Source organism: Schistocerca americana, chromosome 2 (genome assembly GCF_021461395.2).
Source record: "Schistocerca americana isolate TAMUIC-IGC-003095 chromosome 2, iqSchAmer2.1, whole genome shotgun sequence".
Lineage (NCBI taxonomy): Eukaryota > Metazoa > Arthropoda > Insecta > Orthoptera > Acrididae > Schistocerca > Schistocerca americana.
In genome coordinates this window covers 1,085,728,559-1,085,738,283 of record NC_060120.1, presented here as the reverse complement: position 1 = coordinate 1,085,738,283, position 9,725 = coordinate 1,085,728,559, and the positions used below count along the sequence as shown (strand labels likewise).

General features: G+C 34.4%; 1 protein-coding gene across 1 annotated transcript in view; it reads right to left on the bottom strand.

Moving 5' to 3' along the window:
• Positions 1–573: 573 nt before the first annotated feature.
• Positions 574–9,725, bottom strand: part of LOC124596488 (zinc finger protein 879-like) — a 358,944-nt gene continuing 349,792 nt past the window's right edge. Inside the window, exon 10 of the mRNA XM_047135638.1 lies at positions 574–7,848. The gene's annotated coding sequence lies outside the window, so the exon portion shown is untranslated. The remainder of the gene's footprint in view (positions 7,849–9,725) is intronic.

The following is a 9,725-nucleotide window of genomic DNA, read 5'->3' as shown; positions in this document are numbered from 1 at the left end:
AGCTTGCTTGGCAAAGTCTTCTAGAGGAAGTCATTCATTACAACTTCTCTGTTCACTTGATTGTTATAAAATGTTCACTTTTCACCCAAAACATGGTTTTGAGTTTATCTCAAAAAAAGGATTTTGAAGTTTTATTGTTTTCCACTCCTCAATTCAGTTAATCTGTGTTTCTACATTTTCTATCACATCAGCTCAATTTTGCATTACATGAGAAACAAAAATGACATTAAGAGCAAAAAATTGTTATGAGAAGTCAGAAAGTTGTGTTGTGTGTTTCTCTGACCATTGCTCATTCTGGTGTTGTGTGTTTCTCTGACCATTGCTCATTTTTCAAGAAAGAAACAACCTAAGTATTTCTGGGACTGAGTAAATGGCTTAGCTAATGTATATGGATGCTAGAAGGAAGAAGATTAAATTAGGTTTTAATATGCCACAGGATGAGAACAATGAAGAAAATTGACTCCATCCAGTTCAAAGGAAGCATCCCAGCATTTGACTCAAAATTATTAGGGAAGCTACAGAAAACATAAATGTGTACTGATGTGCACTTCCCCCAACAGTCACTTGAAGATGCGAAGCAGGTGTTCTGAAGAAACTTCTAGGAACATCACAAAGTGAGTGACAGGATTAAAGATAGTCATGTATCTGAATGGGAGCCAACAAAATATGACAACTAAGCTGAAAATAAATTTTATCATTCTGCCATGGAAAGTGATTAGAAAGTGAAGGAACTGCTCTCACTAAATGTTGGTAGTATGACTGTTCAAAATTCATTTTCAGAAGTTTCCCTCACTACACAATTACCACTGGTGCCCACATCATAGACGATGTTAGATGGAGAAGAAACCACTTTACTAAATGTAATTCATCAAGATATTAAAGCTGTTTACGAAGAATTGTATAATCAAATTTAACAGATAGAAGTAGCCTCATAACTTCAATCATTTGCTTAACCAAATGAATTTGTTTTACAGACAGAGAGGGCAGTGGAAAAGTATATAGAGTAGTATCATTTGTATTAAACTGACTTCTGTTACCATACACTCGGAAACAAGAAAAAAGCAGAACAGTTGGGTCACTGACAGACACACACAAAATCTCACTAGCTTTTGGTATGAATCCTTTTTCAATCTAGAGCACACACACACACACACACACACACACACACACACACACACGTAACTCATTGCTTTTTGATGAGTTGTCTCCTTTACTCCTATAGTATTTACAATCCACTAGAACTTTCCGTCTATTATTACATGGAAACAGCACTTAATCAGGAACAGAACTAACCAGTTGTCATAACCATTCTACATAATATTTGCTTTATAGTAATTGGTTGTGCTCATATTATAAGATACATTATAAATCACATAACAAACAAAAAATACCAGAATACAGAAGGGGTACACCTATGTGTAAAACATAGTACCAATGGATTTTAACAAGGTATCTCATCTTTTAAGTATTTCACACTCAAAGCCAAATTATTTTTGAGACAAAAGAAACAGGTTTACTTATATTCTCACTTATGCATTTATCAAAAGAACAATATGCAGTTTATTGTACATGCAGATCATGTTGCACATTATACATAAGAAATCTTACATTTTTAACTGAATTTTATTCCTATTTTCTTATTGTTTTTATGATATCTGTGTTAGTAATATCTATAACTATGTAATTCTAATGGAAGCATTATCACTAAAACTTTTCATGCAAACAGTGATAAAATACAAAAAGTCACAAGATTACAAAAACATCTGCTATCTAACAGTGTTCTCAGAACTGTGAGGTTATTTGGGAATGTGTTTACAATTGGAGTATGTTTAAAAAACTGTATGCTCATAATTAATTTTTGTATTAACCTGGTACTAAAATATAACAATTACATTGTTATTAAAGCAATATTTGTCTCTTAATAAACTGCATGGTAAGCATTGTAGATCTCAGAAACAGAAAAAATGTAATTTCAGTTATTTTTCTTACATAAAATACTTATAATCAGTTCAATCACGAGAGCTAATTTCATTAATGTCCTATGCAAAGATCCACGAATTAAAATATAATTCCTGTTCTTTGCTGGTACCTCAAAACTTAAGAACTCTGATATGTGAAACTAAAGCTGCCAATGAGGATGAATTTTCATTCAGATATGTGTAGAAGTGTTTTCTTTCTTTCTGTACATCACATATTAATTACAAAACAAAATAATTTCATTATGTTACAATCCTAAAACCATGATTTATGCAGACACATTCAAAGGAAGCAAAAATCCTGGGAGGGGATGAATACTATTCTACAAAACACACATAATGAAAGCCCATCCATATCAGTCAAACTTTTCACACCTGTGTTCTATCCCTCAGATGAAATCATATGCTATGCCATTTTTCCTAGAATTAACAATACAGTCTTCACAGTCGAATACGTATTAAAAGGAACAATAGCATAAAAAAACTCTCTCACATCATTATCACCAGGGATTAGGCTAACTGCCTGTTCTATGTTCAAAGTTTATAGTCGAGGCTTTCTCAAATTGGGCCTACCCAGGTTCCTTCTTCTGTTCGGACTGCATCTCGACACCTATTTTGTCAATCTTTTGCTCACGATCTCTTTCCATATTTCTCTCTCGTGTCGGTTATCCTCTCGACAGTCAGTTCTGCTCCAATCTGTCCATTCCTAAGCCACTACAGACATGACAGATCCTGTTGGCTAGGAGGCAGTAGAATGGCAAACCCTGCACAGCACCCACAGTACAGCTGCAGGGCACTGAATCACTGGCAGTCTTCAAGGGAAAACAAACATGGACGGATGTCAATGGAAATGACTCTCTCACATAATCCACAAAACCAGACTTGCAAACGACCCCATGAGTAAGTAAATCAGTATTAGTTACATTCCATTCTGCGCCCCACATCAATACTTTTAACAATTAACCAAAACTGAATGTAATCCACATGTGCAATGTTAAAGATGACAAAAAATTGTAGTTTTTCAAATAATTAAATCATAAAATTCTCTCTTCACTTCCATCTTTGACTGCCATTCGAAAGCAAACATCACTCAAAGCATATTTTTAAAGAACTGAACACTAACTTGCATAGCCAACCAGCCAGCCTAATTATGCATCAAGTGGTCCAATCCACAAAAATTCTTACCATCATCTTCACTTTCTATTCTGAAGATAATGTCGTCACGAAATAATTAAACTACATAAAGCTCTAGCTGTCATACTATAAGAAGTTATCACCGATGTCTCAGTTCATCCAACAGACGCACAAAAACAAGTCTCCTAGCTTTTGAAACTGGTAGTTCCTTTATCGGGAAGGAAAGAGTGATACAGGCCAGGGAAAGTTAGAAAAGAGAGGCAGGAAACAAATATTTGTGTTGAGAGGGATCCGTGTGTTTCTTTCCATCTCTGAACCCTGCACTGACAGAATACAGGAAAGATCTAGGACTCAAATCATCTGGAAATTGCCAGAAATACGACCTATTAAAAGGAATGGAGTTTCCGACAAGCAAAATTGCAACAATGCCACACCTAGAATTTAATGTGCAACCTCCTTCGCTTCGGTGCTAGTGGCAGCAGTAGAGATGCGCAAATGAAAGTGATATATTCCAACAATGACAACACGCAAAATATTTGTTACCTGATTGCGAGAATGAATTTTTTCGCCTGTGCAAATAGTAAACTGTCTGTGAAATTTCCACTGCTCCTTTGAGTAACTACAGTTTGTTATTACAAAAGAATCTCAGGACATCCTTAATTATTTAAGTCAATACATTACTGCAGTTACTCCAGATACCATGCAAAGGATAATTATAAGTTAATCTTCGCAATCGTAAAGCTTCTCTCCTACATTCACACAGCTTGTCATTGATTATTACTTGACATTAGATTAGCCCTTGAAGCAAACAGTGAACACACAATTTTGCTACAGTTAAAGTTTGATATAATGAAGGTATCAATAACAACAAACATATGTGAAATCCATTAAGTAGAAAAGAAAATCTCACACTATAGTGACTAAAATATAAAGGTATCAATGAAGAGAAAGGAAACTATATACAATCACAACCAATCATAGGAAACTAAACACTACATGAATAAATCTCTTGATCAAACATGTATTGTTATCAGACAACACAGAAGGTAAAACATGTAACCAGATTCAACACTATAAAGACAATAAGAAAAAGAATCTGTGAAGAAGATAGAAGAGATGTCTCTCTTAGGAAATGTAAAAAAGTGAAAAAAAACTGTTTTTCTGTTAAAAATTTCTTGAAGAAGTAGATGTCATTGGTCCCATAGTTCCTTTATTGCTCGTAAATACTGAAGCCTTCATAATATTCAAAATAGGGTTGTAACCATCAATAACGCTGAAGACAGTCATTCACTACGAAAGAAATTTAAAACGGTGCAAACCAGTGGCTCATTCATTCTATTATTTGAAACATTAGAAAAGTGTATAAAGCAGAAAGTATGGCAAAATTTTTCTGCATTGACGTAGCAGCAAATTATCTGTGCCTTAATAATGTGAATGAAGGGGGATGGGGGCAAGAGGTGTATGTAGTAAATCATATAAAATGTTAACACAAACCGCTGTAACTGACATGAAACTAATAAAACAAATGAGATTGTTTGTGCTTCCTTTACACAAAAAAGTCTTCTGAATATGAGAGTGGAAGAGGAAGAGTCACAGTGAACACAAATAGTGTACCAAGCAATCATCCAGAACAGAATGTGTAAGAGAATCAACAACACTGAATCATGCCTGTAAATTGCATGTGCTACAACATGGTAACAATTACTTCACAACCTATCTTTTTTATTTACTTTTTACAAGAATTTGGAGTTAAATATTTTCGATATGTTTTGTCACGCCCATTCTCCATAAAAATGCAAGATTTTGACAATAAACAACATTGTCTCCATCAGTAAAAGCAACTAATGGTAAAAAAAGTCACATTTACATAGAAAACTAATACACTTAGTGCACCAATAACACAAACTGCAATAAATGTGTCACAAAAGATTTTATGAAAGTCTAACATCTACCTGCTGCCATATAGACAAAAAGTAAAATTTGCCATAAGTAAGTGAGAAGACACAGATATTTTTTAACACTTTTGGCCTCTATGACAGCAGTTTTCTGCCTTCAGATTGGATGTGTTTTCCGTTGAAAGAACACAGAAAATGGTATTGAACGGAAAGTTACATCGACCACAGCTATGAGCAAGGAGAGAAAGATGGTACAAAACTGTAAATGACTAAAAACAAATTACAATGGAAGAATCTGACCGTCCAACATCTGCAATGTGGCCATTAAGAGGCAGGGGGAAGGGACAGATAGATAAATGGTAAAATTGTTGTGATGCAAATGTACCTCTACATTTCAAAAATGAAAAACTGCAACGAAACAACAACTACTCTCTGAAATTATGTGGGGCCATAAAAAGAAAAGCACCCTAAAATTTTGTTACTACAGTTTCAAGCTTTTTAATTGAGAGGGTTCAGTAAACAACTGGTTGGTATCCAAGTAAAGTGGCCAGTAATTAAAAGCCAGAAGGTGAGGTGCAAAACATTGTGACATTTCAATATTGTACTGTGCTGGAAGTCTGAAACTTTTTCACCATGACTCTAATGGTGTTCAATGTTACAGCATAACAATAAGGGGGAAGAGCACAAGATAATCACAAAAATATAGAAACCTATGTCAATTCTAAACCAGTGTTTTCAAATTTACATCAGTTATAATGAGAATTAGGCCATTAAAACCTGCATAGGTTATGAATCACTAGGTTCAAAAGTACCTTAACTGGATTTTGTAAAAATTCTATACTGACTTTTTTAATTAAAGCCCAACCAGGTGGTGGAATTCAATATTTGCAGGACTTACTAGGTTTGGTTTCCCAAAATAAGTGTATTTATAAATCACCTTAAATTAAACAAAAAAACTACAAAATATTTTGTTATAATGTTGTAGAAACTAGAACATTGAAATTGCTTAAGAGTGTGACAATACCCCTTATTAATTCACAGAGTGGAGATAAATTTACTATGTTGTGTTGTGCCTGCACCTGTGGCTATACTGGTTATTTCTTGAGTGCCTTGGTTTTTTGATGGTTAATGCCTCTAAATGTTGAAAATCTAACATTTCTTGCAGCAAGAAAAATCATCAGATTTTAGATGACTCCTAATTACAATAATCAATTCCCACCGTCACTTCTTCCCAGATGTCTCTCACAATTTTGTTGTTAAATGTTTCTGACATACATAAAAAATGCACCAAGGAAACAGTGCCTACAATCACTTTACCATAATCAATCAGAGATGCCTATAATCAAGTAAAAATTCTGTCGTGATTTAAAAATCAAGCACTTAAGGCATAAAAAATCTGTTTTTAATAATACTTTATATCAAATAATGGTAAGTTAGAAAACAATTAATAATTCGCGCTGTGTTATTTACAATATAATTTTTCAGAAAAAATGTCTTACTTAAACGACAAAAACAGTCTTTCATATATTTCACATTATGCATTGCTTAAATTATGGCAGCACCTCCTTTAAAGACACCCCTGAAATCAAATTTGCAATAAGATCGCTGCTCGTACAAAGGGTGAAGTGATGAAAAACTGATATAACATACTGAACAAAATATGTAAAATTCCAGCATTAACATGATGATTGTTTCGAAATCTGAGAATGTGGTGAATATTAATAAGTGCTTGCTGCTTCAAGGCAACAGAACATTATCACTGCAAAGGGGCAGATAGATTATTCTCTACTCTTCTGAGCTGGAGTTATGATTATGCATTATTGTTGTTCATTATCTCAGCCTATCTCTTTTAAAATTATTTCAGTTGCCTTGTAGACCTCCTGTGACACTAATATCAGTTATCTCTTTCTTGGAATTAATTCTAAAATAAAATAAAATCTGATGCATTTATGTTGGGAACAGAAGTGAACTGCCTCTTCTAAACTATGATAAATGTTCTATACAATCGGTATAGCACAAGCTACCTTTTCCATTATGCAAGGTGTACATGTATTTGTCCTTATCCTAGTCCATGTACTTCCCTCTTTATAAAATATTATCCTTAAAAAAATCTCTTTGTACAATAGGAACATAATATCTGATGCAACATCTAATACTTAGCACTATCTTATTTTCTCTGGCACAAAAAATGTAAAGTGAGTGAAAAGACTTACATTGTAGTTCAGTTGCAACTGCAACAAATCTTTTTTTTGTACTATTGTTAGACAAAGTTTCACAGAGTTATCTCAATTAAAATAAAAGTATCGGTTTTAAAAACATGTCATGTGGCAGCCACATTAAAAATACTTTAGTGAGAAAAATAGATGAAGAGAAAAAAATTCATAAATATAAAATTATTTCTGGTCAAATAAAATATTTACAACTTCACTGTCTTAATATTTCACACATTGTAGTGAAGACACACAATGATGCACCAACAGCTCATATTAAAAATTATGTGAGAAAAAGCATTATATATGTTAAGTAAAAACTTTCTGACTGGCAGGTATTGTAAATCTATAAAAATGTATGGCACTATGCAACAACAACCATAAACTGTGTAATATACACAAGTATTACTTTCCTATTACCATAGTAAAGCTTTTTAGGAGATTTCACTTAGGAAATATAATAAACGTGTCTTAATGTTAAAAGACACACTAAATATGACAGACCACCTTATTGTTCGCTTGAACAAAACATTAAAGGTTCATGATATACACAAATCTCTAGTAACATCAGCCATTTCACAGTGCTGAAGGAATCCATTCCAGTCTCATCTGTAACTGCAGTTCCATCGCCACCTATAAAATGAAACTGAGCATGAAATCAAGTCCATATATTCAGACGCTCACTTAAAGATTATACTTAGAAGTTTTTCATTATTTCTTAGATAACAGAATGGTACAGTCTTTGGTGGAAACGCAATAGCACTCACTGCATTGATCTTGAAGAATACAAAACTGCAGAATGGAATTATGATGTGATTAGAAGAAGGAAGGAAGAGTTATGGCAGGGGGAAAAAGGGAGGCCGGCGGGGTGGGGGGGAGGGGGGGGGGATGTGTACTGCTACTGCACGGGTAACATCAGTGACATTCATCAGCCAGTAAGATAACTGACTAGTTTCTGTTGACAATACTGTGTATGTTACGTATGCCCTAGCTTTAATTTCATACAAAAATACTTGGTCTTCCACAATGGTTGGAACAGACAGTGACCGAGTGAAAAAACAGTAAATTAACTTTACTACTAATATGATGAGGATATATAAAAAATAGCTTCCAAACAAGTTGGCAAAAATTAATGACTGTGTGCTACAGCAGGATTACTTTACAGTTATAAATGTTATACGGGCAGAGGTTTGATATTATCGAGGAGAAAAAAATATGTAAACCTGCAGGGTACATTTTTAAGTGCATAATAATATTGAAGTGACTTAGCAAGGTCATCTTCATTTATAGGTGAGTACCAGCCAGCCAGCCAGGGTAAGTTCTGTTGAGACAGTGAAAAGGATTCTGATGATAAGAAAGCAGGTAGAACTGGAGAAAAAGCTTTAATTAATGCTTAATCTAATGACAAATAATTCACAAATAACTCCCTCACAAATGAGAAGTAATAAGTATGGGTGACATAGCGTGAATAAAATAAGAAAATATTCCACACATCTTGTATGTGACATGTTAAAGTCACTCGGTAAATTAAACTCCATTCTGTAAGACTTTGCTGAAGTCATGTTCTGTTATGTCCCTATCTATTATCTGAGACTGTTGTTGTCGCTCCATAATATGACATTTCTAGAGTGGGGTTATTGGCCCCCCACCTAACCCCCGTGCTGAAGGGCGTGGATTTTTGTAGAGTTTACTCCCCTAGGAATGCTGCCTTCTATCTCACTTTTGACCCCCCACTGCCTGGCCACACACTGTATGCTTCCACTGCAGGGAACTGTTCGGTCAGTGGGCATCGGGAGTCGATTTCAGCTATAAATAGTGGTGCGAGATCGACACAGTCTGGTTGGAATCCAGGCAGCCAGTACACACAGTAGCACAACTCGCAGCACCTAAAGACGACTGTGTCAATGGGTGACATGGCGTGAATAAAATGGAAACAAAAACTTTGCTGAACACCCAGAAGCACACTAGTAAAGAATCTATGCCTGACTGTATTCTTATATTTGGTGATTTACATGTGTTGTTACGTAAGTTCCGGTCTATTACTCTAAGTTTTGAATGTCTGCTTAATATGTTTTGCTCTACAAAGTGCTAATAAATTTATACTTACCTTAACACCCAAAAAACACATATAACAATAAAAACATCTTTCGCCCAGCAAGAAGTGATATACAAAAACGTTCCATTTTTATTGATTTTCCTATAGCGTTACAATTAATTTCCATTCGAGACATTAAATGAAAATGAAATTAAATCTGTTTGGTAAATGTGTATTTTCCTGTGCAAATTTCATTTCAGGTATACAGACTGGTACAAAATGACATTTTAGAAATTTGGGAGATTGTAGATAATGAAATTCAGAACATTTCGCAGTAGGGAACCTACAGCTGGAAATATGAAATAAATTTTCTACATCACTTTGTACGCATTCAGTAAGCTAAACGAAACATTCAAACATTATAGCCTGAAAAAGGTTTACTGACAGTAAAGTACAATCAAACACTGTAAACTGA